Source organism: Panthera tigris, chromosome B3, assembly GCF_018350195.1.
Source record: "Panthera tigris isolate Pti1 chromosome B3, P.tigris_Pti1_mat1.1, whole genome shotgun sequence".
In the NCBI taxonomy this organism is placed as follows: Eukaryota; Metazoa; Chordata; class Mammalia; order Carnivora; family Felidae; genus Panthera; species Panthera tigris.
Genome location: NC_056665.1, coordinates 122,131,423 through 122,156,828, shown reverse-complemented (window position 1 = coordinate 122,156,828; position 25,406 = coordinate 122,131,423). Strand labels below are relative to the sequence as shown.

General features: G+C 42.5%; 1 protein-coding gene across 2 annotated transcripts in view; it reads right to left on the bottom strand.

Moving 5' to 3' along the window:
- The window catches only part of NRXN3 (neurexin 3), a 1,570,788-nt gene that overhangs the window by 1,513,820 nt on the left and 31,562 nt on the right, over positions 1 to 25,406 (bottom strand). The window contains exon 1 of one of the 2 annotated variants that reach the window (XM_042990247.1): positions 9,077 to 9,123. The exons of the other annotated variant lie outside the window; for it this stretch is intronic. The gene's annotated coding sequence lies outside the window, so the exon portion shown is untranslated. Of the gene's footprint in view, positions 1 to 9,076; positions 9,124 to 25,406 lie in introns of those variants that run through there. 2 annotated transcript variants of the gene reach the window in all.

The window sequence follows — 25,406 nt, the reverse complement described above, 5'->3', positions numbered from 1 at the left end:
GGGACAGGGCTATGCCAGAGAACACCCTCTCCAGGAAGGCGTGTTCAGGACCAAGGCCAGTGGCCATTTGGTCCACCCATGATTTTGGAAAGCCATTGGAAAGGCTGTTTTACAGTTGTGGCGATACACGTATCTAACAGCAGTGGTACTCATATCACACATTGTGCAAGGCATACTCCAAGTATGTTATACCTGACTTCCTACAGAAACCATAAGAAGTGTACCTATTATTATCCCTGTTTTATAGATGAGTAAACTGAGATCCTCAAGAGATTAAATAATTTTCCCAAAGTCATGCCATTCATAACGGGCAGAATTAGGTCTAAGAGTCCCTGCTACAGCCCCACCTAATCTACCATATCCCCTTCTCTACCTCTCATTCTCTCCAGGGTTCCCTGACTCTTTAGCAGAGAATTCCAGGCTTGGCCCAGTGACACAAGACCTCATAGGGAAGAGCTTTGGCTACAGTGGCCAATTAAGCTATCCCAGTGTTTGTCTGTCTCCTGGACTATGTACTAACTAGCCTCCTAACCAGTGTCCCTGCTTTGTCCTTGCCCCTTATGGGATATCTTCTGCACAGCAGCCAGAATGACCTTTAAAGTAGAAGTCATCACTCCCTCATTCTAAACTCTCCGATGATTTCTCTACATACTTAAAAAGAAATCCAAAGTCCTCCCTATCAATACAGTCAATGATATTGTAATTGTATGGTGACAGATGGTAACTACACTTGTGGCGAGCACAGCAAAATGTTTAAACATGTCAAATCACTACCCTGTACACCTGAGATGTGTACAACATTTGTAACATAACGTAACACTGTATGTCAACTGCACTCAAAAAAATGTTTTAAGGAAAAATTCTCCCTGTCTTCCACAAGACCCTGCATAGTTCGGCCCCCTGCTAGGTCTCCAAGCTCATCCCTGACTTCTCACTGGACCCCACACATACCGCCCCCTTGGTATTTTCAGAAATCGCTAAGTACAGTTCAACCTCAGAGACTTTGCTTTTGCTGTTCGCACTGTCCAGAATGCCCTTCCCCAAACCCTGTCATGTTGCACTCCTTCTCCCTCCCCCCAGGCCTCTGGCCTCCTCTATCTAAAATAGCTGTGGGGAACCAGCTAGTACTCTCCAGTTTTCTCTCCTTCCATACCTTGTGAGAGAACTGTCCCTCCACATCTTCCCATCCTATCTGTTGCTGAGGAACTGAGAACAGGACATGCTGCTGCCAAACAAGACCTCAGCTCCTACAGTTACTCAAGAAGTCACCACCTGAGAGAGAGAGGCGGCCAGGGATGGGGATCTAAACCCTGTTGGTGCCTGGGCAGAACACAATGACTCAATGAGCCCACCTGTTGGAACACCCTCAGGTTCCCACTGACCACTGCCCCCAATGCCAACTCTTACAAGGTATAATAGTTCCAACCCTCATACTCTGTCCTACAGAGAGATGTAAACACAGGAGGCAGAAAGAAAAGAAAGGAAGGCTTGGGGTGGCAGGAAAAGACACAGCAAGGGAGCAATCTTGGGACCCTCCCTGACCAGGGCAAGTGTTAGCAGTTTAGGAGCTTTGAAGGTGGGTGTGGTGCCTGGCACAGAGTAAACCATAGATGAATGATTGCTGACTGGACTAAGGTGAGGAAGCAGGTGGAAGTTTGGAGAATTCAAAGGACAGATATGTATGTGGGTCAGACAATTGGTACACTGGCTCTAGAACTCTACCCTGACAGTGTAACAGGCACAACTTCCAACTTCACCTCAACCCGCCTCAGAAATACAGAATATCATAGCTGGATAAGAGCATAGAGACCTGCCTCAAACTCCTCACTCGGTAGTTGAGGAAGGAAGGGAAGGACCCCAGGGACAGTCAGGCAAGTGTCTAAGATCACACAACTGGGCAGTAGCAGAAGTGGCACTAAGATCCGGGTATTAGGACCTTTTGACCAGAGATCTTTCCATGAGAAAAGGGATTTGCCTTTATTAAGCCACCAAAGCCCTTTTTTTTTTTCTAGAAAAAGAAACGGTGCATGAAACCTCAAAATATGACAGAAGCAGAGCTGTTCTGTAGAAGTAGAAGGTGAAATCTTGCCTCCAGGACTCCACCTTGACTTCTGCAATAGTCCTCAATATTTTACCACAAGAAAACTCCAAAGTCCTAGAGAGCACAGTTTCAAAACCACTGCACCATACCAACTTCAACATCTAAGGGAATATCCCCTAAATCTCCTACTTTCCTCTGAAAAACCCACAAAGGAACTATCATTTATATAAACGTTTCTTGAACAGAGTTGCCTTTTCATTCATACTAATTTGGGACTGAGTCTCATAACTTTGGCATAACAGCAGTCCTACCATCAGTAAATACCCATGCAAGGGACACATTTCTTGAGTTTTCCACATTTTGCATGAAACAGGGCTGCTCATTATTTGTCCTAAGCCTCTCTCCAGTAAATTTCAAGGGATATCCTCACCCCCAGGTTCTGGTATTCTAGAATTTGGTTAAGAGCTAGGTTCTGGAGTCAGACAGAACTGGATTCTTATCCTAGATCCACCATATAGGAGCTTTGTAATCTATGGCAATTACTTAATCCCTCTGACCTCAGTGTTCTCATTTATAAAGGATAGGTAATACTGATGTCTACAGAAAAGGCTTCTGTAAGGATTCAAAGGGTGAGGGAATACACATAAATCTTCTAGCACAGAGGCTGGCCCACAGTAAGCATGCAATAAATGTTAGTCATTACCATTATCATCAGTGCTAAATCTCTGTTCATCTTATTTGCACCATGATTTTAGAGATCTTTCCCATAATGTTGTACAATAGTTTGATACTACTAATGACCCAAATTCTTCACCTCACCCTACCTCCGCACCCTTCCCCATCTAACATTACAGTGCCCAACTTTTGACACCCCACTCAGACTTGTGACTTGCCGTGGCCAAATGGAATGTTTGCAAAATGACTCAAGCAGAGTCTTGAACACCACAGATAACCAAAAATATGGGAACTTGGTGAAAGTCCCAAGTGAAATGGTGGGCCAAGTCAGTGAATCAGCCTCTGATTCATGGTTCATGTGTACCATGAACCAAGAATGTAAAACAGACAACACACATGGAAACCATCATAAAACATGCATGGAGCAAACAATAGGTATTAAGAAGATATGGTGTGTGGGTGTGTGTGTGTGTGTGTGTGTGTGTGTGTGCGCACTGTGTGTGTGTGGAGTACTTCAGAGTTTATGAAACATTCTCTCATCTAAACTTCAGGGCAACAAAGTGTCAACTTTTTCAACTCTCTTTTACATATGAAGGAACTGAAGTTCAGAGGGAGAATGGTTTGTTCAAGGGTCACAGAACCAATAACGTAATATAACTGAATCTTAAATTCTAGCATTTGGAGAAACGGAAACCCTATTGCACTGTTGGTGAGAATGCAAACTGGTACAGCTGCTCTAGAAAACAATGTAGAGGTTCCTCAAAAAATTAAAAATAGAACTACCCTATGACCCAGCAATAGCACCGCTAGGAATTTACCCAAGGGATACAGGAGTGCTGATACATAGGGGCACTTGTACCCCAATGTTTATAGCAGCACTTTCAACAATAGCCAAATTATGGGAAAAGCCTAAATGTCCATCAACTGATGAATGGATAAAGAAGATGTGGTTTATACATACAATGGAATACTACTTGGCAATGAGAAAGAACGAAATCCTGCCATTTGCAGCAACATGAATGGAACTGGAGGGTATTATGCTAAGTGAAATAAGTCAGTCAGAGAAAGACAGATACCATATGTTTTCACCCATATGTGGATCCTGAGAAACTTAACAGAAGACCCTGGGAGAGGGGAAGAGGAGAAAAAAAGTTACAGAGAGGGAGGGAGGCAACCAATAAGAGACTCTTAAATACTGAGAACAAACTGAGGATTGATGGCGGGTAGGGGGGAGAGGGGAAAGTGGGTGATGGGCATTGAGGAGGACACCTGTTGGGATGAGCACTGAGTGTTGTATGGAAACAAATTTGACAAAAATTATGTTTAATGGAAAAATTAAATTAAATTAAATTTAAAAGATTCTAGCATTTGAACAATAAGTCCGGTGTTTCATTCATTATGTCAAATGATTAGTAACAAAACAATGTTTCTGTTGTTTTTTTATATGCATTTTACTATTTTTTTCTTTACATTTTTTATTTTAAATCCCAGTATACTTAACATACAGTGTGAGATTAGTTTCAGGCGTGCAATATAGTGATTTGACAATTCCATACATCACCCAGTACATCACCTATACATCACAACAAGTGCACTCCTTAATCCCCATCACCTATCTAACCCATCTCCCCACTCCTTCCCCTCTGGTAACCATCAGTTTGTTTTCTATAATTAAGAGTCTGTTTCTTGACTTCCTCTCTTTTTTTTCTTTTTGTTCACTTGTTTCTTCAATTCAACATATGAGTGAAATCGTATGCTATTTGTCTTTCTCTGACTGACTTATTTCACTTATGATAGCTCCATCCATGTCATTGCAAATGGCAACATTTCATTCTTTTTATGCCTGAATAATATTCCATTGTGTATACATACCTTATCTTCTTTATCCATTCATCTATCTATGGACACTTGGGCTGCTTCCATAGTGTGGCTATTGTAGATAATGCTGCTATAAACATAGGAGTGCATGTATCCCTTTGAATTAGTGTGTTTGTATTTTTGGCACCATGTCAGCCTCATAATCTGGGGACCTTTCAGACAAGGAAGGTAAATACATGAATACTCCTTCATATGTCCACAGTACACTTCACTAATCAATCATAAACCTTTCTATTGAGCCAGATGGAACCTCAGAATCCTTCTCAACCAAACAGTCAAGACATACACCACTCACCCGTCAATACAACAGGCATGTGAAATGAAACCTTTGGGCTCACCCTGCAGTAATTAAACACATTTGGATGTTATTCAATGGACCCACCTATGCCAACTCTGCCCTATAACAAACAGTGAGTTCTTATAGAATGACAAACCTCTCAATCTAGGGTTGCTAATCCAGAATTTGCAATCATTCAAATCCAGTTCCATTATCTTCAAAGGTTGAAAGTTCCAATTATATCCTTCTCTACAAAGTTCTAGATTTTACTTAACAGTAAAAATAATTTAAAGTTTTTGAAAATAAAAAAAAATCAACTATTCTACCATAATGGCTTCAACTTCTTGTCTCTGTGAATAATCCTGAAATGTTTATGGTCTTTTCTTTATGCTATATTATTATACAATCAGGACCAATACAACCTGTAATTTTGCATTAATTTTCCCACTTTACTTATTAGTATCTATTTATATCTTAGCTTTTAAAAATGTGCTATGCTTGAAAGGTAACAACACTACATCTTGTTTTTAAGAATACCTTATAATTCCATCTCTCTGCTAAGCCAGGTTGGGCTTTTGTTGTTCCAAACCAGGGGGGTCTTTTTATATACTCAGAAAGGTGAGCCTAAGACAGGCTAACCAGAGGACACTAAGAGATCACAATATTTATTATATTCAACACAACTCACACTCATTTATTCAAGTATTCATTCAACAAATCTCCAATAAATACCTGCCACTCACCAACCAGCATGTTAGGCCCCAAAGCCCCAGAGATCCCAGCCAAAGCTTAGGGAGTGAGGGGAGACAGATATATGAGTAACAATCATAAGGGGAGGTGATTGGTAATTTAATAAAGATATGTACAGGTGTTACATGAGCACAAAAGATGAGCCAGTGACTGGCCAAGAGATATAAGAAGGCTTTTGAACTACGCTTCAAAGAATGAAGGGTTTTGCTAGACCAAGCCACAGGGGAGGTATATCCACAGAGGGAAGGCATGAAATAAAGACAGGAAGATGTGAAAGATCAAGGGGTATTCAGGAAGCAATAAGAAGTCCTATCTGGCTGGAATGTAGGATGTGTGGGAGTAGACGAAAACGTTAAGCTAAAAAGTCATGTTGAGGACAGAGTTGTAAAGCTCCTGGGTGCCAAAGCTAAGGAGGTCTTGGAGAGCCACTGTGTTTTAGATGGTGGGGGAAATGGTTTTGAAACAGAGAGAACAATCAGCAGACCTTGCTCTTATCCAGAGGAGACATGAGAGGGATCTGAATTCAATCCCTATACTATGTCTTAACAATACATGGCCATTCCCCATACACCTGAACAGCCACATTGATCCCAGACCTGAGACCACATCCTACCCAAATAGATAATCCAAAAAAAGGAGAAAGAAGTTAACAGCTCCTATTCTAGATTCAGTGCCTTACCTTGGAACTACCTGATTTGTGGAATTCTACCTGATCAAGAATTCCTGTGGACAGGTGTGGCATGTCCACACCTCTCAGCCTCTGGCCACACCCCTACGCAGCCCAGTCTCTTTGTCCTCAAGCCTCCAGAGAGAAAGTCATCCTAGATGCCTCAAATCCTCCCTGAGGTGCAGGGTGCTCGGCTTCTCTGGGGATAATGGACCAAATAGAAGCTTAGCAGGTATGAATCAATCCTGAAACCTGAACATCCACTTCCAACATCATCAGGACAAAGAATAACCATATATGTCTGAACCCTTTGGGTGCTCTAAAAAGCACATCCTGAGCACAGCAAAACAAAACAAAAACATTAAGTTTGGTGCACGTATGCCCATGAAGTTGGCATGGGGGTGACCAGAAGAAAATCTATAAGGATCAGTCCACCAGAATTAGCCTAAACACATACTTCCTAAAGTATGCTCCGCAGAAAACCAGTCCCATTAGGTGCTCTAAAACCAAAGGAAAAAGAAAGGAAAGAAACCCTGCTATTTATATAACGTTTGTCAATAGCAAAACTCATATGTGGAAGCCTGATCCCCAGTGTGATGGTATTAGTACGTGGGGGATTTGGGAGGTGAGTAGGACATGAAAGTGATGCCCTTGTGAGTGGGAATAGGGTCCTTATAAAGTGAGACACCAAAGATCTTACTTCCTCCTCTCTCTACTCTCCACCATGTTTGGAACAAGAACACAGTTGTCTACAAATCAGGAAGCAGGTCTTCACCAGACACCAGATCTGCCAGCACCCTGATCTTAGACTTCCCAGCCTCCAAAACTATGAGAAATAAATGTTTGCTGCCTGGGGCATCTACTCCATGGTATATTTGTTATAGAAGCCCAAGCTGTCTAGGCATCAATTGCTTTGCTGTTTCAGAGATTCAAAATGTACAACAGAATATTGAGGCTGCAAGGAGCCTTGTAGAATAGAAACCTGAATACCTAAATGAATCTGGTCAAGCCTCCCTCTTTTGCAGATGAAGCAAGCTGAGGCTTGAACCATTTCTATATAGCTCTGCATTGTTAGCTACTGTTCCCTAGGCTGCAAGTGAAGATAGAAACCATCTGGCAAGGATTATGTCTCACTCTCTATGAATGCCCAGAGCCTGGACATCTGCTTGATAGCAAAAGATCCCTGAATATTTGTTGACTATATGACCAAAAGAAAGTTTGGAGTTCTTTAAAGTGGAGACAGATACACAAGCTGTTAAGCTTCTTATCACTCATTCATCCACTCAAAAATATTTACTGTGCACCTATTATGTTCTTTGTGTGCTCTCAGCAATGGGAATAGAGCTAAGAATAAAACAGGCTCAGCTTTACCCTCAGAGAGCTTACAGTCTAGTGGGGGAGGGAAGGTCAATAACACCCAAAATTATTAAGAGGTTCTGCAAAGAAAGAAAATATCGGTTTGAGGTGCTCCACCCCCATCCATCTTTCTCCTAGAGTCTCTCTTTCCAAGGATGGATGCTATTTCTATTACTGTATCTCCATTAAAATAGTTTCCTTCCCACACCCACCCTCTTGCTTCCTTATTTGTAGTACAAAAAAAAAAAAAGTTCCAAACACCCTGTCAGAGTAAAAGCAATTGTGAAATCCCAAGTATAGTATGGAGCTGTGACCGCCTCTCCCTAGAAACATCTCCTCCCGGGAAGCATCTGCCCTCCTCAGTTAGTCAGAAAGATCCAGCACGCAGAGCCCCATTCAAGGCAATGTGGGGGCTGGTCTTTACAACACCTTCCCAAAATAATAAGTCTCCCGGAAAGTTTACCTTGGGTCAGTCCAAACTCTTCTACCAGCTGTGTGTGTGTGTGTGTGTGTGTGTGTGTGTGTGTGTGTGTGTGTTTCTGCCACTTTTATTCCTAAGTCTAGGACTCCAGGTAGCCAGGTGCCTCCTGATGCCTCTTCCGAACCCTTCCCTTTGTGGTCTCTGTAATTCCTGCTGTTTGTATATGAATCCCCACAATACAATAACCTGTATCTTCTCTAATGAAATGATTTCTTTGCCAAACATTCTCAGTTGGGGCCACTTGTATCTCAGGATGGGAGCAGAGCAGACAGCATCCTTTCTTCCTGATTTTGTCATTCAAGGGTCCTAGGCCATCTGCAATCCATCCTCTCTCCATCCTCATAGAGTTTATCTACCACCTGTGATCAATTAGGTTATTGTGCAAAAAGATTCACTCATCACCCTTATGATCTCCATGGGTGAACTGTACTTTCCCGTCCCTGGACTTTGTCCAAAGAAATGTTAGCAGGCACAACATGACTAAAGGTTTGAAAAGTGCTTGTTCCTTTGCACTTCTGCTATCATGATGAGAAGAGCAGCCTGGGCCAGCCTGCCAGTCCCAAGAGCCATTCCAGGCAGCCACCCCAAGCATAGCCAACCTAGATCAGCCAAATCCCCCATCCAACCTGCAAATGCAAGATCAATAAATTACCCAGGTGAGTTTGGCCTAAACCAACCATCTCCAGGTATGGAAAGCTTAATCAACGCTTACTATTGTGTGCCACGAAGAATTTTTTTGATTATTTGTTATGCAGTAATAACCGACCAATACATCACCCCAATATTGCTCTGCCACTTTCACTGATACGTTGAACTCCTAGCTAACAGTCACCTTCTGCACCCTGACTCCATCCACTATGTATGATGCCCATGTGTACAGTGCTCTAGTTTCACAGTCCCGTGCTTTCTTCTGTTTCATTAACCTTCCCATCATCCTCACTCCCTTCATACCGCCTCCCAGACGTTGACCTCACCCAGAACTGCTCCATCAAGTGCCTATCTCAGAACAACCTTATTTTGGGGTCCCTGGGTGGTTCAGTCAGTTAAATGTCCGACTTCAGCTCAGGTCATGATCTCACCCTTTGTGAGTTCAAGCCCCGTGTCAGGCTCTGTGCTGACAGCTCAGAGCCTGGAGCCTGCTTCAGATTCTGTGTCTCCCTCTCTTCTGCCCCTCCCCCGCTCTCTCTCTCTCTCTCTCTCTCTCTCTCTCTCTCTCTCTCTCTCCTTCAAAAATAAAGAAACATTAAAAAAAATTTTTTAAAAACCTTATTTCTATTTCCCATCTCTTCCTAATTATCCCTTTAACCTTGTAAATCCATGGACCTCCAACTCTTCACTCTGTCCGTATATCACCCCTTCCCCACCCCCTTAACTCCTGATCTAGACAGGACTTCATGGCCAACCATTCCACCATGGAGGACATCTAAGCACACACCCCCTTCCTCCTAACTGATCAGTACCAGAAACCAACATCCCAGTGTGCTAGTGAGTGCAACTGTAATTCTGTCCCTCTCAGTCTTGGTGACTCAGCCCTTAAACTTTTCCTCAGTCTGCTCTCTTCTTCAGTTCTTCCCTGAACTGAATCCTTTCCCCCTTCCTCACTCAGCAGACGCCACAGGGACTTCCATTTTACTGGGGAAATTGGGACCTGTGGGCATACAATTCTGTATTTCTCTCCCCTTCAGCTACTCACTTTTTCTCCCAACTGTTTTCTTCACTCTTACCTTCTCAGTGAAAAATGGTCCCTTCCAGACTGACTCCTCCCCCATTACCTACCTCCTAACTATCACCTCCCCAGGACCTTGTTCTATACCTCCATATCCCCTCCACTCACCCCCCTCCCACCCCACCTGCTGCTCAGCCTCAGGCCTGGAAACTTCAAATGAAACATAAACCTTCCTTCTTACCTCACCTGTGAGATACTCTGTAATTCTTCTGTCAAAATTCATCATCTCCACTCCTCCTTTTCTGTCCTCATCCTCCATATCTGGCTTCTGTCCCCAACACATCCTTGACTCACAAAGCTCTTCCCAATGTTACCAGTGACTTTGAAAATACCCAAACCAGAGCCTCTTCTCAGGTCCCACTTTCCAAGGCCTGTCTATTGCTTCTGGCCCTGTTGATCCCTTCTATGAATCTTCCACTTCTTAAAAATCACTCTGCCTGTGAAAGTAACTCTTAGTTGCCCTCCCTCACCCCACCCTTTGGATGTCAGTGTTCAGTGGATCTCTGTCCCCAAATCCATTCATCACCTACCCACTCCTGGTCCTGAATGTCTCCCAGGCAACTCAGGCATACCTGGACTAAAACCAATTTATTATTTTCCTCATCCACACTCTCCCTTAACTGTTCTTCCTCATTTGTTATCTTCCCTAATATCATCATCCATTCCATAGGTTCAGCTAGCAAACTGGGCATTATCCATTATCCTCACCTCTCTCACACTACCCCACATGCAATCAATCTTCATGTGTCCCAGTGCCATCTCGACAGCCCCTATATCCTTCTCTCTTCTTTCTACATCCCTCTCCCCTCCCTCCCTCCCCACCTCACTCACTCTGTTCAGGCACATCTCTCTCATTTGGATCATTTCAAATGATCTTTGTACTTGCAACTTTTTCCAACTTCCAACCCTCCTCATACACTGCTTCCAAGACAGAATTAACTTTCTAAAATTCACATTTAAACATATCATTCGCAAGCTTCTGAAGAAACTCAACGGCTTCCTTGTTGGATGCCAACAGGAAAGAGTCCAATCTCCTTAGCTTCAGCTCTAGGATCAACTAACATTTTTGAAAGCTTACTGCATATCAAGCAATGTTTTCATTTTATCCCTGCAGAAGTCCACTGATGTATTATCACCTGCACTTTAGGGATGGGAAAATTGAGACTTCAAGGCTAAGTAACTTGTTTAAGGTCACACAGCTAAGAAGTAGCTGAGATCAAACCCAAGCCTTTCCACTTGGATTGGGGTGCCTTCCATTGCGTCCTGTAGTGGTTAGTCTTTGAGATCAAATCATTATGACTTTGGCTACATGATATTCTATATTTATCTGATGAAGTTTCTCAAAAGTAGCCTCCCTCTTCTACATTTTTCACCCTATTCAATTTCTGCTAGAAACCAAAATATGAGTAGATCTCACTTTAATCCTGGTTTTTCTGGTCCTAACAACCTTCAATTACTATACAGTTAAAAATCCTCAGGCAAAACACCAAAACATTCTCAGCATCAGGTGTCACAGAATTTCCAATGTTCCCACCATCTTCTGGAAATAGTCACCTTTTCAACCTCCTATACTCCCAGGAAGGTCTTCATTCTCCCACCAACTAGTAGAAACTTTGTCTCCAGCAGACTTGCCTTTGCAAGCCACTGTGAAACTCACGGGGACTGTTGGGTTGGAGTTCAAGGGGCCCTTGTAGTTTTACCACCTCCAGTCAGGGCTGTGGGTGGTGGTAGAACAAGGTGGGAAGGGGCAGTGCTGGTACAGGAGCCGGCACTAGTTCGTGAGCTCTGCCGAGTTGAGCCTCGGTTTGCTCATCTGGAAAACAGCAACAAAAACAACTACCAGGCACAGGGACATTTGGAGGACAAAATGAGATTCCGTATATGAAAAACACTTACAAATGCAAACTATTACTAGCCCCAAGCAGTCTACTCACACCTGGACCAAAGAAAAGACAATTAGCCCCAGAAAAGACAATTAACTTAATACTTTTAGGGAAAAAGAAAAATCTGTCTTTGAATATAATTACTTTTACACTTGCTTGGGAAATCTCTCCCCAGTCTCAAGAGGATTAAAAATGAGGAAGGGAGACACATCCATGCTGAAAACGGTAGCAAAAAATAAAACCAATTAAAGTTTTACATCACACTCCCTAAAACTTTTTTTAAATATAATTTATTGTCAAATTGGCTTACATACAACACCCAGTGCTCATCCCAACAAGTGCCCTCTTCAATGCCCGTCGCCCACTTTCCCCTCTCCCCCACCCCTATCAACCCTCAGTTTGTTCTCAGTATTTAAGAGTCACTTATGGTTTGCCTCCCTCCCTCTGTTTGTAACTATTTTTTCCCCTTCGCTCCCCCCATGGTCTTCTGTTAAGTTTCTCAGGATCCACATATGAGTGAAAACATATGATATCTTTCTCTGACTTATTTTACTTAGCATAATACCCTCCAGTTCCATCCACATTGCTGAAAATGGCATGATTTTATTCCTTTCTCATTGCCAAGTAGTATTCTATTGTATATATAAACCACATCTTCTTTATCCATTCATCCACTGATGGACATCTAGGCTCTTTCCATAATTTGGCTATTGTTGAAAGTGCTGCTATAAACATAGGGGTACGTGTGCCCCTATGCATCAGCACTCCTGTATCCCTTAGGTAAATTCCTACCAGTGCTATTGCTGGGTCATAGGGTAGTTCTATTTTTAATTTTTTGAGAACCTCTACACTGTTTTCCAGAGTGGCTGCACCACTTGGCACAGAAACAGACACGTAGACCAATGGAATAGAATACGAGAACCCAGAATTGGACACACAAATGTATGGCCAACTAAACTTTGACAAAGCAGGAAAGAGGATCTAATGGAAAAAAGCCTCTTTAGCAAATGGTGCTTGGAGAACTGGACAGCAACATGCAGAAGAATGAAACTAGACCACTTTCTTACACCATACACAAAAATAAAATCAAAATGGATGAAAGACCTAAATGTGAGACAGGAAACCATCAAAACCCTAGAGGAGAAAGCAGGTAAAAAATTTTAATTAAACTTGTTCCTCTTTTTTTTTTTTTTTTCCTTTCATTGGTCATCTTGGCAGAAAATTCCCCACATTAGCCTTATATATAGGACCAGTTATCAGTCACCATGCTGAGCTTTATTATCTGGAGTCGCTGCTGGCACCAGGACCACTTTCTTGGAAGGATGCATTGAGGAGAAGGAAAAAGTAAACAGAGAGGAAGGGTCAAAGTTCAGAACACAGAACAGAGGGGGGAGGCCCTGGGAGCTTTGACCCAGGTACACAAGCCTTGGGAGTGGCAACAAGATCCAGAAATGGGCATGAACAACCAGAGAGAGTGTGTGGAGAGGGCATTTCTGTAACCTTGTAGCATTTTATGCAGTGTCCCTCATGTGCAGGGTGGAAATCACTTCAAATGTTTGTCTATTTCCCCAGTTCCAGCAGGGCTGCAGTTGGGTATTTCTTCTCTTTATAAAGACCTTCCAAAAGCAACTTCCACACACCTTGTTGCCTTCTCCTCTTCCAGCATTTAACTACCCTCAGTGCCAGAAAATTCTTCCTGGGATCAGAAGAATCTCTCAAGCTAGAGGCCAGTCTTCTCTTGTTCTGTGTGTTGGAGTCTGTCAAGTGATAGCCTCCTTCCCATTCATGAGTGTTTACAGGCTCCCTGATGAAAGAAGCCTTTAGACATCAGTTACCACTACCCTCTCCTTTCACTGATAAAGGGACCCAGGCTGAGGGAGGCTAAGTGATGCCCCAACTATCCATCACACTTCCTTTTTTCTTCATAGAACTGATGCTCCCCAAATTTAACTTTTTCAGTTCCCTTGAAGAAATACATAAAAAATACCCTATCCACAAGAGAAGAGAGGGCTGAAGTGCAACACCATCAGTGGTAGATAGAGCCTGATGGTATCCCCTGTCACCTGTCACCAGTGGCTTTAGACTTCTTTTACCAAACAGTAATAAAACATGACACAGTAAGAACATTTGTAAAATACTTCAGAGTTTATGAAAAGCACCCTTTCACATACTATCTCATTTAATCTTCAAAGTTTCCATTTAAAATACACCCACTTTGGGGCGCCTGAGTGGCTCAGTCAGTTAAGTGTCCGACTTCGGCTCCGGTCATGATCTCACAGTTTGTGAGTTCGAGCCCCGTGTCGGGCTCTGTGCTGACAGCTCAGAGCCTGGAGCCCGCTTCAGATTCTGTGTCTCCCTCTGTCTGCCCCTCCACCGCTTGCACTCTGTCGCTTGCATTGTCTCAAAAAGAAATAGACATTAAAAACAAATTAAAATACACCCACTTTACAGATGAGGAAACAGCCAAACCAGATAAGGCATATGTACTTAAGTTCAGATCAACAGCGAAAATAGGGCCCATACAGAAGCCAGGCACCTGCCTCAAAATCACATGCTATATGACCACACACAGCCTCCCTTGGCAATGACAGCACTGGGCTTGGAGTTGAAAGTCTAAGGTATGAGTCCAAGCCCTGGCACACACTAGCCATGCCAACACGGGGAAGTCATTCCACCTCCACAGGCGCAGTCTGTGTTCCAGACTGTTCCAGACAGTTCCAACATGAGACAGGAGGGTTGGGTGCACAAGGACCTCAAAACTCACTCCCAGCCCTGGAGGAGCATGTCTCACCCTGCCTTATAGTTTGTTTCTATGTGCGTTTTATTTTTATGTATTGGATATCCCAGTATTGTCTTCACCTTGTCTTCCATAGATTATTTCCTAAAACCAAACGTTTGAGCATGTCCGGCATACCAGGCACAGAGATATAAGAAACAGCAAAGACAGACCCAGTCCTGCCCCTGTGGAGCTTCTAGTCTAGTGGGAGAGCCTGAGATTAAATAAACAATCAGCCACAAAAGATGTACAACTGTGCCTATAATAAATGACACCAAGGGAAACAAAAAACACAGTACTGTGAGAGTTACATGGGGACTTTGGTCCTCCCAGAGGAAGGGAACCTTAGCTGATGTAGGAAGAAGAGAGAACAGGATGCAATATCATCCTAGACAAAGGAAACATCATAGACAAAGGCCCTGAGGTGGAAATGAGCAAGGCAAGGACAAGAGACTGAATGATCAGTGGGGCTGGAACAGGGACAGTGAGGGGGGTATGTGGTATGCAATAAAGAATAGGCAAGACCCCTGGACCAGGCCAAAAAGGATAAAAGGTGTGGTCTTTATCCAAAGAGCAGTTGAAAACTACTGTAAGAGTTTAGAAAACCAGGGGTAAGGGGGTGAAATGACCAGCCACATCAGGGTAACTTCAGTAATGCAGAGGGATCTTTACTGGAGGCCTGCCCTCAACAAGCTCAGATGATATGCTCGAACACAGCTGAGTGGAATCCCACCACTTGGACACTGAGCTCCTGGGAAATAAGCAGGCAACATTTCATTATGGCTGTTCCCTTGGTCTGGAAAATATCTGACTCTCTTCCTCACCTTCTTGTTTCAGCAAACACCTCATTGCTAATCTGGGGTGGCCCTCTCCACGGGGGTGGTCAGGGAGGTATACCACTCAGATACCCTTCAAGAGGACTTGCTGCAGAGTTGACAGACAGCCCCGCTTACCACCCCTTTGAATCCATCACTACACATCTGATGAGGCCACACTCTCCCCAGGACTGCTCCTAGCTGATGACTAAGCATGTAGGAGCAAGGTGAAGTCCATTTCTCTACAGTGGGAGACTTCTCTAACAAGTAACTTTTGCTTGGGGATTCTCATCAGGACGGCTGAAACTCTCAGAGCTGTGTTGCAGTGGGCCTCTTCAACCCCAGTCCTTCCTGCCTTTCTCCCTGCTCCAGGTATCAGATCTGCATCAAGGTCTGAACACTCTGCCTGCATAGTTTTGCTCCTTCCCCCTTTATCCTTCACAAGCGTTTCTCCCAATAAAACTCTTGCATGTCTAATCCTTTCTTGACACCTGTCTCTTGGAACACCCAAACTAACATACCTCCCATGCTTGCCCTGCTTCTGTTCTCTTCTTCCCAATTCAGATTAGTACTTTGAAGACTGAGAAGATCGTTACCGCCCTGGTCTTACTTTCACAGGGGCTCTCTGGGACTCGGGAAGCACACTTTGTCATTTCTTATAGCACCTTGCCCAACATCTAGGCTTCTAGCCATCCTCAAATGTCAAGAACCATTTGTTTCCAGGGAAAGCAGTAGATAAGCTTTGCCAAAGCTGTGGTTCCTCAAAGTCAGTCAAACCAAGTCTGCTCCTTAGGGCAGAGTTTTTCATCAAACCATACCTATGAAAGCCAGGCACTTACAGATGCTCTATATGAATCAAACAAAGGGGTGGCAGGGCTTCAGGGCCTCTAGCCCCACTATTACCAGAACTGCTCCATTGTTATTTTGTTTTGTTTTGTTTAATTCTGCTGCCAAAAGTAAAAACATATGTAATATAAAAACCACTATCGGCACTTTCTCTTTCTGATAATGGCAGGTTATTACCATTGAAAACAACTAAAAATCTAGATAAAATATGCAGTGGGTCTTTTTTTAAAATCATCAAAATGTTGACAAGATAGTAAGGAAATACTAATTCAACACTGAAGGGAATCAGGAACTCAGAGAAGTATGGATATCACTTTTGCCCCAAAGGCATTTTCTGAATCTGGCAAATCTGAACTTAGTTTTGAAAGTCTGCCAGAGTTAGAGACAGAAATCAAGGCACAGAACCTGTACAAGATGTGGACACCAAAAGAAGACCTTTCTCACAATGAGCTGTGACCCTCAGGGTCAGAAAGAACCAGAAACTTACTAATCCTGAAGAGGACCTGTAGAGTGGGTTTGAATTGCCTATGTGTTGAGAGAACTTCAAGCTTTTAATAGTTGGGGGTAGGGGTCTCCTAGATTTACAGTGCTTTCAAAAAACTGCCAAAAAAATAAAATGTCTTTCTGTAGGAAGGTATCTTCTTCATCTAAGCCCTTAATTTAAAAATTTTTTTAATGTTTATTTATTTTTGAGAGAGAGACAGATCATGAGTGGGGGAGGGGCAGAGAGCGAGGGAGACAGGATCTGAAGCAGGCTCTGGGCTCTGAGCTGTCAGCACAGAGCCCGATGCAGGGCTAGAACCCACAAAACGTGAGATCATGACCTGAGCCGAGGTCTGATGCTTAACTGACTGAGCCACCCAGGCGCCCCAGCCCTTAATGTATACTTATATTGTTCACAAACAATGACCAACACACAATCAAAAATAACCAGGCAGACTATAAAAGCACCAGTGAGAACCTGTGGAACCAATACATATGAATGAACTTCTCTTTCCCTCAGTTCTGAGACTCTGTTGTGACTGGAAGTGTCTCCACCATCCTGGAATATGACTAGCCCTATCTATAATCTCCCTCCTAACAAAGTGGGAGTCTCTATATTCTCTAACCAAGAAGGTCAACTCTGATATGCCCTAAAGGACACCCACAGACCCTGAACATATGACCCCAGAGTCAGCAATGTGCTTTTGCCACATGGAGAAAGTTCCACAGGTATCTGTCCCTGTGGGAAGGTGGAACCAGTTACATCATCAAGACAACAGTGCCCTCCCTTCAGCCCAGGACCACCACATTATAGCTCTCCTTTTCTACTTTTTTCCTCTTCCTCGATAGTTCTGACCCTGACTGCCCTCCCCCTTGATCAAGACTGCTCTTCTAATTAAAATAAACAAATGTCAGGAAGCAATTACTATAGAGAGTGAGGCAGATGGTAAAATAGTGGCACTCTGGTATTGCATTAAGCAGTAACTTGCTATCTCTTCAAAGTTTCTGCACTTTAATTAAGCATCGTTATAGACAGGTTCAATGAGCTTTGGAGTGGGGTTTATCAAATTAGCTTCTCACAGGGCTGATACTGTGTGATTGTAAGAGGTGTTCCTGATGCAAAGCTCAGCTGTGTGAGAGGGCCCAGGAGGGGAGCAAAGGGCAAGAAGGCCCAGCTCTACCCCTTGTACAGGTCAAAAGATGGACCCAAACCCTACCCACAGGGGCAGGGATGGTGAAACCAGCAGGGACAGCCTGAATCAACACTGAGGTAGGGAAGCCAGACATCCCCCAAACTGAGCATGAGCTTTTCTCATTCTGTGTGTGCTGCACACAGAATTCTGGTCCAAAGAGGACAACCCAGAATCTGGGAGGTGGTAGAACACAGAAGTTAAATCAGAAAGACTTGGATGTCAGTTCTTTCTGTGATCTGAATGACACTGGGAAAATTACTTTACTTTTCTGTGCCTCAAGGTTTTTTTCTCCATTTGAGAAGTGGAAGTAAGCATAGCCAACAACTATTAAATACTGACTATGTGCCAGCCACCATCTGAAGCACTGTATGTGTTTGCTTTGCCTCATTTACTCTTGCTCCCCAAAATCCTACAAGGTAGTACGGTTATTACCCCCATTTAACAGATGAGAGACCTGAGGCACAGGGAAGATAAACTTGCCCAAAGCCACACAGCTGGTAGGTGGAGGAGCCAGATTTCCAACCAGACAGCCTGGATCCAGAGCCCATGCTCACTTGTAGTCACAAAAACTGCAAAGCAGAATAAGAAACCCTTTTCTAAAACTCAGCAAGAAAATCAAACAAACCACTGCCACATGCAACATGGATAAATCCTAAAAAACGTTACACTGAGCAAAATAAAACATGAGTAGGAGTCCGACTTTATGAAATTATAGAAAAGGCAGAGACAATAAATAATGACAAAAATGACATTAGTGGTTGCCTGTGGCCATGGGTGGGGACAGGAATTAACTGCAAAGAGGTACAAGAAAATTTGTTGATGTGATGAGAATGTTCTAGGTCTTGATTGTGGTGTTTGGTTACACAGGTGTGTATATGCCTGCCAATATTCCTTGAACTGTGTATTTGAAATGGATGCCATTTATGGTATGTAACTTATACCTCTAACAAAAAATTGTTAAAGCTATGTCCTGAATGACTAAATACAAAAATACAAATGGCAGTTATCCTTTTTTTTGGTGGGATTCATTCATTCAACAAATATTTATTAGGCACTTAGGATGTGTCACTAATGTTCCAGGTTCCAGTGACATATCAGTGTAAACGAATTAAGAAACTTGCCTTTATGGGTTGTAAATTTTATTGGGGAGAGTTAGATAGTAACCAAATACCTAAGTATAACAAACAGTGTGCTCAATGATGATAAGTACTCTGGAAGAAAATAAAGCAGGGAAAGGAGAATTAGGAGAGCTGGAAGGAAGGGGTTACAAGTTAGGTAGGACAAGGTGCTCAGGGAAGTCCCCCTTCTCAGCAAGGCACGTGAGCAGAGATAAGAAAGAGAGTGAAGCAATCATGCCCACCATGACAGTAAGCGCATCCAGTCTCTGTATTCTCCCTCACGATCTACCCCAAAGCTGCCTCCCAAGGACACAAGCATCCTGGCTGCCACCTCATTTCCCTCAGGCTCCCCAGACTCTCCCTGCATCTTGTGCCTACAGCTGTCATTGTCTTACCCACCAAGGTCTCCAGCCCTCTTCTCCCTCCCTCTCCTCATGCCCCCCCCCACATACACACACCTCCCAGAGAAGCCTTCACACCTTGCTTCACACTACCTGCTCAGTTTAAAATATACTGCCATCTTCTAAATGCAGACTTACCTCCTTCATACAGGTTCTATCGAGAAAACAAAACCAACCCTGGGGATAAGATTTGGGAGGTGTGTGTGGCCGAGATGTGAACTTCACCCCAAGTGAGATGGCCAGTGTCTGGGTGCATGGCTTCAGGTAACCATCAATATTAGTGATCATCTACTAGGGGAGATACTGGGATTATAAAGCTGAGTATACACAGAGCCCCAACCTTCATGTAGAGACATATGTAAACTATAAATTAAATAGTATGTGACACCTGTTTTAATGGAAATACATCGTTAACAATACAATAGTTGCTGTGAGATTACCTATCACATGCTGGCAGTTAGACCCACCCTTAGCATGCATAGTGCCATATTATCCTCGCAATAACCCTATGAGGTAGATAACCTATTCCCGTTACACAGATGAGGGTCAGAGAAGGTAAATAACTTGCCTAAGGTCAGACAGCTTGTAAGTGGTTGAATCAGAATTGGAATGTCTGTCCCACTCCAGAGCCTTCAGACTAACCACTATGATAAAATATGCCCAGGCATCCAGGCATGAAAGTTGCTCAGGGGAAGAAGTGTTATCTGTGTCCACTGGTATGGGGATGGCTTCTTTGGATTATGAAAGATTAATAATTTATCGGAAGGTTCATAAGGGGGAGGAGAGATTGAAATGAAGAGAAGAATCATCCTAGGATTAAAAAACACACACACAAGGAAAAGCACAATGGTATGAAATGTGACAAATTGATGAGTATTGTTGAAGGTACAGGGCCAAGGGCAGGAGGATTGAGAACTTGAGCTTGGAGAGGTCAACAGGGGCCCAATTTTGAAAGGGCTATATGTCAAGCTAAGGAGTTATAACCTTATTGTATTTAGCAAGCCCTTATGTAGTATTTGCTATGTGATAAGCACTGTTTTAAGCACTTCACAAATACTAAGTCATTTAATGCTTATAACAACCGTATGAAGTATTATTATTATCTACCATTTATAGGTAAGGAAATTGAGGAATGGAAAGGTTGCATAACCTACCCAAGATAACTGGTAAATGGAATCCAAACCCAGACAATCTAACTCAACTTCAGACTCTTAGCCACTAGCTAGGGCACACTGAAGAGATTTTCCATGTAAGGGAGTATTTTACATGACGAATGGTGTGATTAGGTTTGTTTCCTTAAGATTGCTCCCACAGTGTGTGGGAGAAGAAGAGACGATAGAGGAAGAAAAGAACTGATGGTAGGAAGCCCACCCAAGAAAGTGTCAGAGTGTTCAAGTTGAAAGCTGATTAGAACCCATTGGCAAGAAAGACACAGAAGAGCAAATAGAGACCACAGCTATTTAAAAGGTAGAACCAAAGGAGTGTGATGACTAATGTGGTGGGAAGAGAGGGATATTGAAGCTGGCTCCCAGCTTTCCAGCTCAGATTCTTAAATAGGCAGGGATGCTGCCCACTCAGATGTGCAGAAAAAGATGAAAAGCAGATAGTCATGTAGAGTTGGATTCTCAACTTGCTATCGATTCTCAACCAGTAGGCAGTTGCATATGTAGGTCTGAAGCCAACACTGCTAGTTTTATAGCTATTGATTCTGATGTGCCTGTGGAGGGTGAGACCAGGATGTGGATGATCTAAAGTGTATGAAGGAGTTCAAGCCTAGAGGTACCAACTGTGGAGTCATACACCCGTAAATAGCAATGGAAACCATAGGAGTAGATAAGATCACACAGAAAGAAGAGGTAGAGTACAAGGGAGGGAAGAGGGTGAGTGGCATGTCCCCAAAGAACTCAGACATTTAAGGTCACAAAGAAGAAATGAATCAAAAAGAAGGGGTGGGTCCTTATAGCTTTTAAGAAATAAACATCCTTATAGATCTATGGCTGAGTAAGATTTTTTAAAAGCCCAACATGGTGAAACGGGAAGAGAATCCAGAAGACCCGCTCATTATGTAACCTTGCGCACGTGGTTCTATACCCCACTGAGCTACAATTTGGACTTAATGAAATTGAAGATCTTCTATCTCCCTACAAGTTATGAATCTATGAAACATGTCAACAACAGCAGAACCATAAAGTGAAATCCAAATTGGATCTACTTAATCAACCTTGGAACATTCAGGAAGGTAATTCCATGGAAGGAGTGTGGGCCAACCAACTAAAGAGGCCACTATCAAGGAATAAAAGCTATCCCATCTTGGCTGTCCACCCAATGTTTTGTTTGTCTCTTAGCCTGTCTGGGCCTCTGATCCTCTCTACTTACACAGAGAGAATCATTCTTCACAGGAGACAATATTGAACTCCTTAACCACCTAGTAATTCTTTCTGGGTAGAAAAGAGAAGGGGAACCATGGTCTTCCTGGGATATGAGTGACCCAAGAGAAAGTGAAAACCACCTGAGTGACTATATTCTAAGAACACCCACTTATGATTTCATAGAATACTAAGTCCAAACTCTGTGCATTGAAAGAAACTTCTCTCCTGCACTTCACAGGAATTGTGTGAGGATCTGTGAAAAGTAGTCATGAAAGTGCTTTGGAAGAAAAGTCCTATTTTATATAGAGAAACTCCTCCATGGTATTAGGAGACAAAAATGAATCTCTTTTGGGTAGTTTGCAAAATATGAAGAAAGAGTGTCTTCATCTCTGTGTCTCACTGACACTTCAAACACAATATCAGCATTCTACTAGCCCCAAAATCTGCTGCCTGGCCTAATTTCTCAGTCTCAACAAATGGCACTCCAACCTCCTAGTTACTCAGTTTGAAATCTCCCCACCACCTGACCATCCCTCTCCATCCTCACTGCCCCTGTAGTGGGTTAGTTTTACCAGCACCTCTTAACCCGAATTACTGAATAGACTCCAACCAGTCTCTCTGCAGCCAGCCTTGGTCCCCTCTAACCCACCCTCCATGTTGGAACCAAAGTGGTCTTTCCAGAAGTTGAGGCAGGTGACACAATCCTTTCCTTAAAGCTCTTTAATGATTCCCTGTTGCTCTCCACATGAAGTCCAAACTCTGACCTGGCAGACAAGGCCCTTCATCATCTGCCTCCCACCTGGTCAGCTTCATCCCTCTTTTCACTTGCCTCTCCCCCAGCAACTGGTGTCTCTAATGCACCATGCTGTCCTTCCACCTCTGTACAGGCTATTCCCTCTACCTAGAATACTCTTCTTTACCCTCTTGGCCTACCCAAGCCATAGTCATTTTTTTTTGGTCTTTCTCCTCACTTTTTCCAGAAAGATTCCATGAGTCACTCCAAGCTAATCTGATTACACCTCCTATGGAGCTCATAGCACCCTATACTTTACTAAGTTGGACTTATACCTTGCAATAATCTATTTACCATTTATCTCCTTCAATTGATTATAAACTCAGGGATTTTATGTTTTACCATTATATTTCCAATGCCTAGTAGAATGCATGACAAGTATAATAAGAGCTTAACAAATAAGAATGATGAATGCATAATGTACACACTACTTAAACATAGAAACATAGGGTTATAGAAACACAGACTTGGAATGGCCCTTAGTGGTCATCTGAAACAAACTCCCACCCAGTACAGAAAACTCTGACAAACATCTGGAGGCTCTGCTGGACACTTTCCATTAGTCCACTGACCATTGTTGAGAATCTCTGGTTTCCAGAAGGGTCTTTCTTACACTGAGCTGAAATGGGTCTCCCCTCATCAGCTACAGCTCTGCTCTCAGGAGTCACACAGAACAAGCTTATTCTTTGTTCCTTATGATAGCCCCTTACATATTTGAAGCCAGCTGTCCTGCCCTACTCATTCCTTCAATTACCTTCTCTTCTCCTATACACTGTACCTGTCTTAAGAGCTCCTCTCTGGGGAGGAATTCTAGTCCTCTCTCACCATAATTACTGCTTCCTCTGAACCGATCCTCAGACTAAAGAGTGATGCCCAAAGTGAACTCAGTATCTTCATCCTCAGAGCACTCATAGCCAAAGGCAAATAAGGCAATACAGCATGGGGCTGTAAGTCATAAAGGTAAATGAAATTTCCAGTTCTTAACGTTCTCATTCACCTAGGATGAAATATGTAACAGGAGAAAAACCCATGGCATGGAGTGCCTGCAACTCAAAATAAGGGCATCTTCACGTGGAACTTGAGTCTGGGGAAAATAAATCCATTCAATTGTTGACTCAATCTCTCTGCCAGCTGCCCTAGTTCACCTTCCTTTATTATGAAGTTTAATATTTCCTTTTCCTCTGAATATCACTTAATAACTATCATATTATGAGCAAAGACCAACACTGACCTCCTTCCACCATCCTACTACCCAGAATTGAATTATCCTCTTTTAACCAAACTCTAACCAAGCAATTTCAAAGACTTCCAAACCATCCAAGTATGCTGTGAATCATCTCAGCCAGTCAGACATATCCAACATGTGATATATCGTACCATCCAGTGAGACACTGTGATGGGGGGGGGGGGGGGTAAAAGACACTGGCTTGGACAAGTGACTTAATCCCTCTAGACCTCCATTTCCTCATCAGTAACTGAAGGACTGGCATAGGATTCTGTTCCCAACATATTGGGGTATTTATCATTACCAGAAATACACAAACACAACCAAATCAATCCCACCAGATGCCATTAGTATATCCATCCTTTGTCATTCCCTGCCTTTCAGTTTCCAAACAACAACCCCAATAGTACTGAGATACATCAGTGCCTTGGATGGCATGTCCTATATATCCTGTTGTCCAGGGCAGTGGGCACCATAAGTAGGTTCCTTATCCCACCATCTTGTTACCCCCAAGTAAACACAAAGGACAGAAAAGCAGATGGAAGCTAATCTTGATTTCCTTGTTTTGACTCTATCTTCATTAAAGCCCCCACTAGAAAATGGTTCTGCAAATTTCCAAAGAGCTCCACTAGCCTCAAAGAATGTGAAGACTCGATAACCTACAACGTCCTTGGAAGAATCTAAGTGACTCAAAATCCAATTACTTAGAGCTCTTTATTTTCATGTGTAATATTTTAGAGTTCACTTGCTAACATCCGCTTTGTGAATGATTACAATACTAATACATGTACTTGTTAAAATTTTTTGAAAACACAAGGGAAAAAGTATAATTATACCATTCAGAAATGATTAACATTAACCTTTATAGCCTTTTTTCTATGTACATATTATTTAATTGAGATCATTATGTACATATTATTTTATAGCCTGATTTTTCCCTATGCTATTAAATTATTTTAATGATTGCATAGTATTCCATTATTACCATTAATTTAACTGATTTCTCATTGTGAGCACTTAGGTTATTTCAACCTTTTTGCTCTTATAAATAAAACTGTGAAAAATATCCTGTAAAAGATGTTTAAATATACCTCATTTCTTGGGATAGAGATCTAGTGTTTTTGCATTACATTGACACAGGAAAAATCAAAGGAGGTCAATAAAGAAAAACAAACCAAGATGGTTGACATCTGTTTTTTTCTTATATTCCTAACAAACCCATCCACAGGTCCTGACACTCTATCTTAGCACTGCTTAAGGTTGAAACAGTGAACACCTTTTTTGGGGGGCAGGGTGGTCCTATCAAATAAGCAAAGATTGGCAAAAATATATGGTAAGAGTATTAGAAATGTTTATTCTCATACATTACAGGTGGAATGATGATATAGTCTAAACTTTAGAGGGAGAAACAGTAATATTTCTAATTATAGAAAATGTAAGGCCTAAATTATCTACTAATAGGGGATAAAGTAAATTGTTACATCTATATAATGGAATATTTTATATCCCTATAACATTTTAAATAAAAGTTCAAAGAATATTTATTGACACAGTAATACATTCATATTATAACACTAAAAGAAAAAAATAGACTATGTACTTCTGTTTTGTTTCTGTAAGAAATATATAAATGCACACAATCTCATACACACA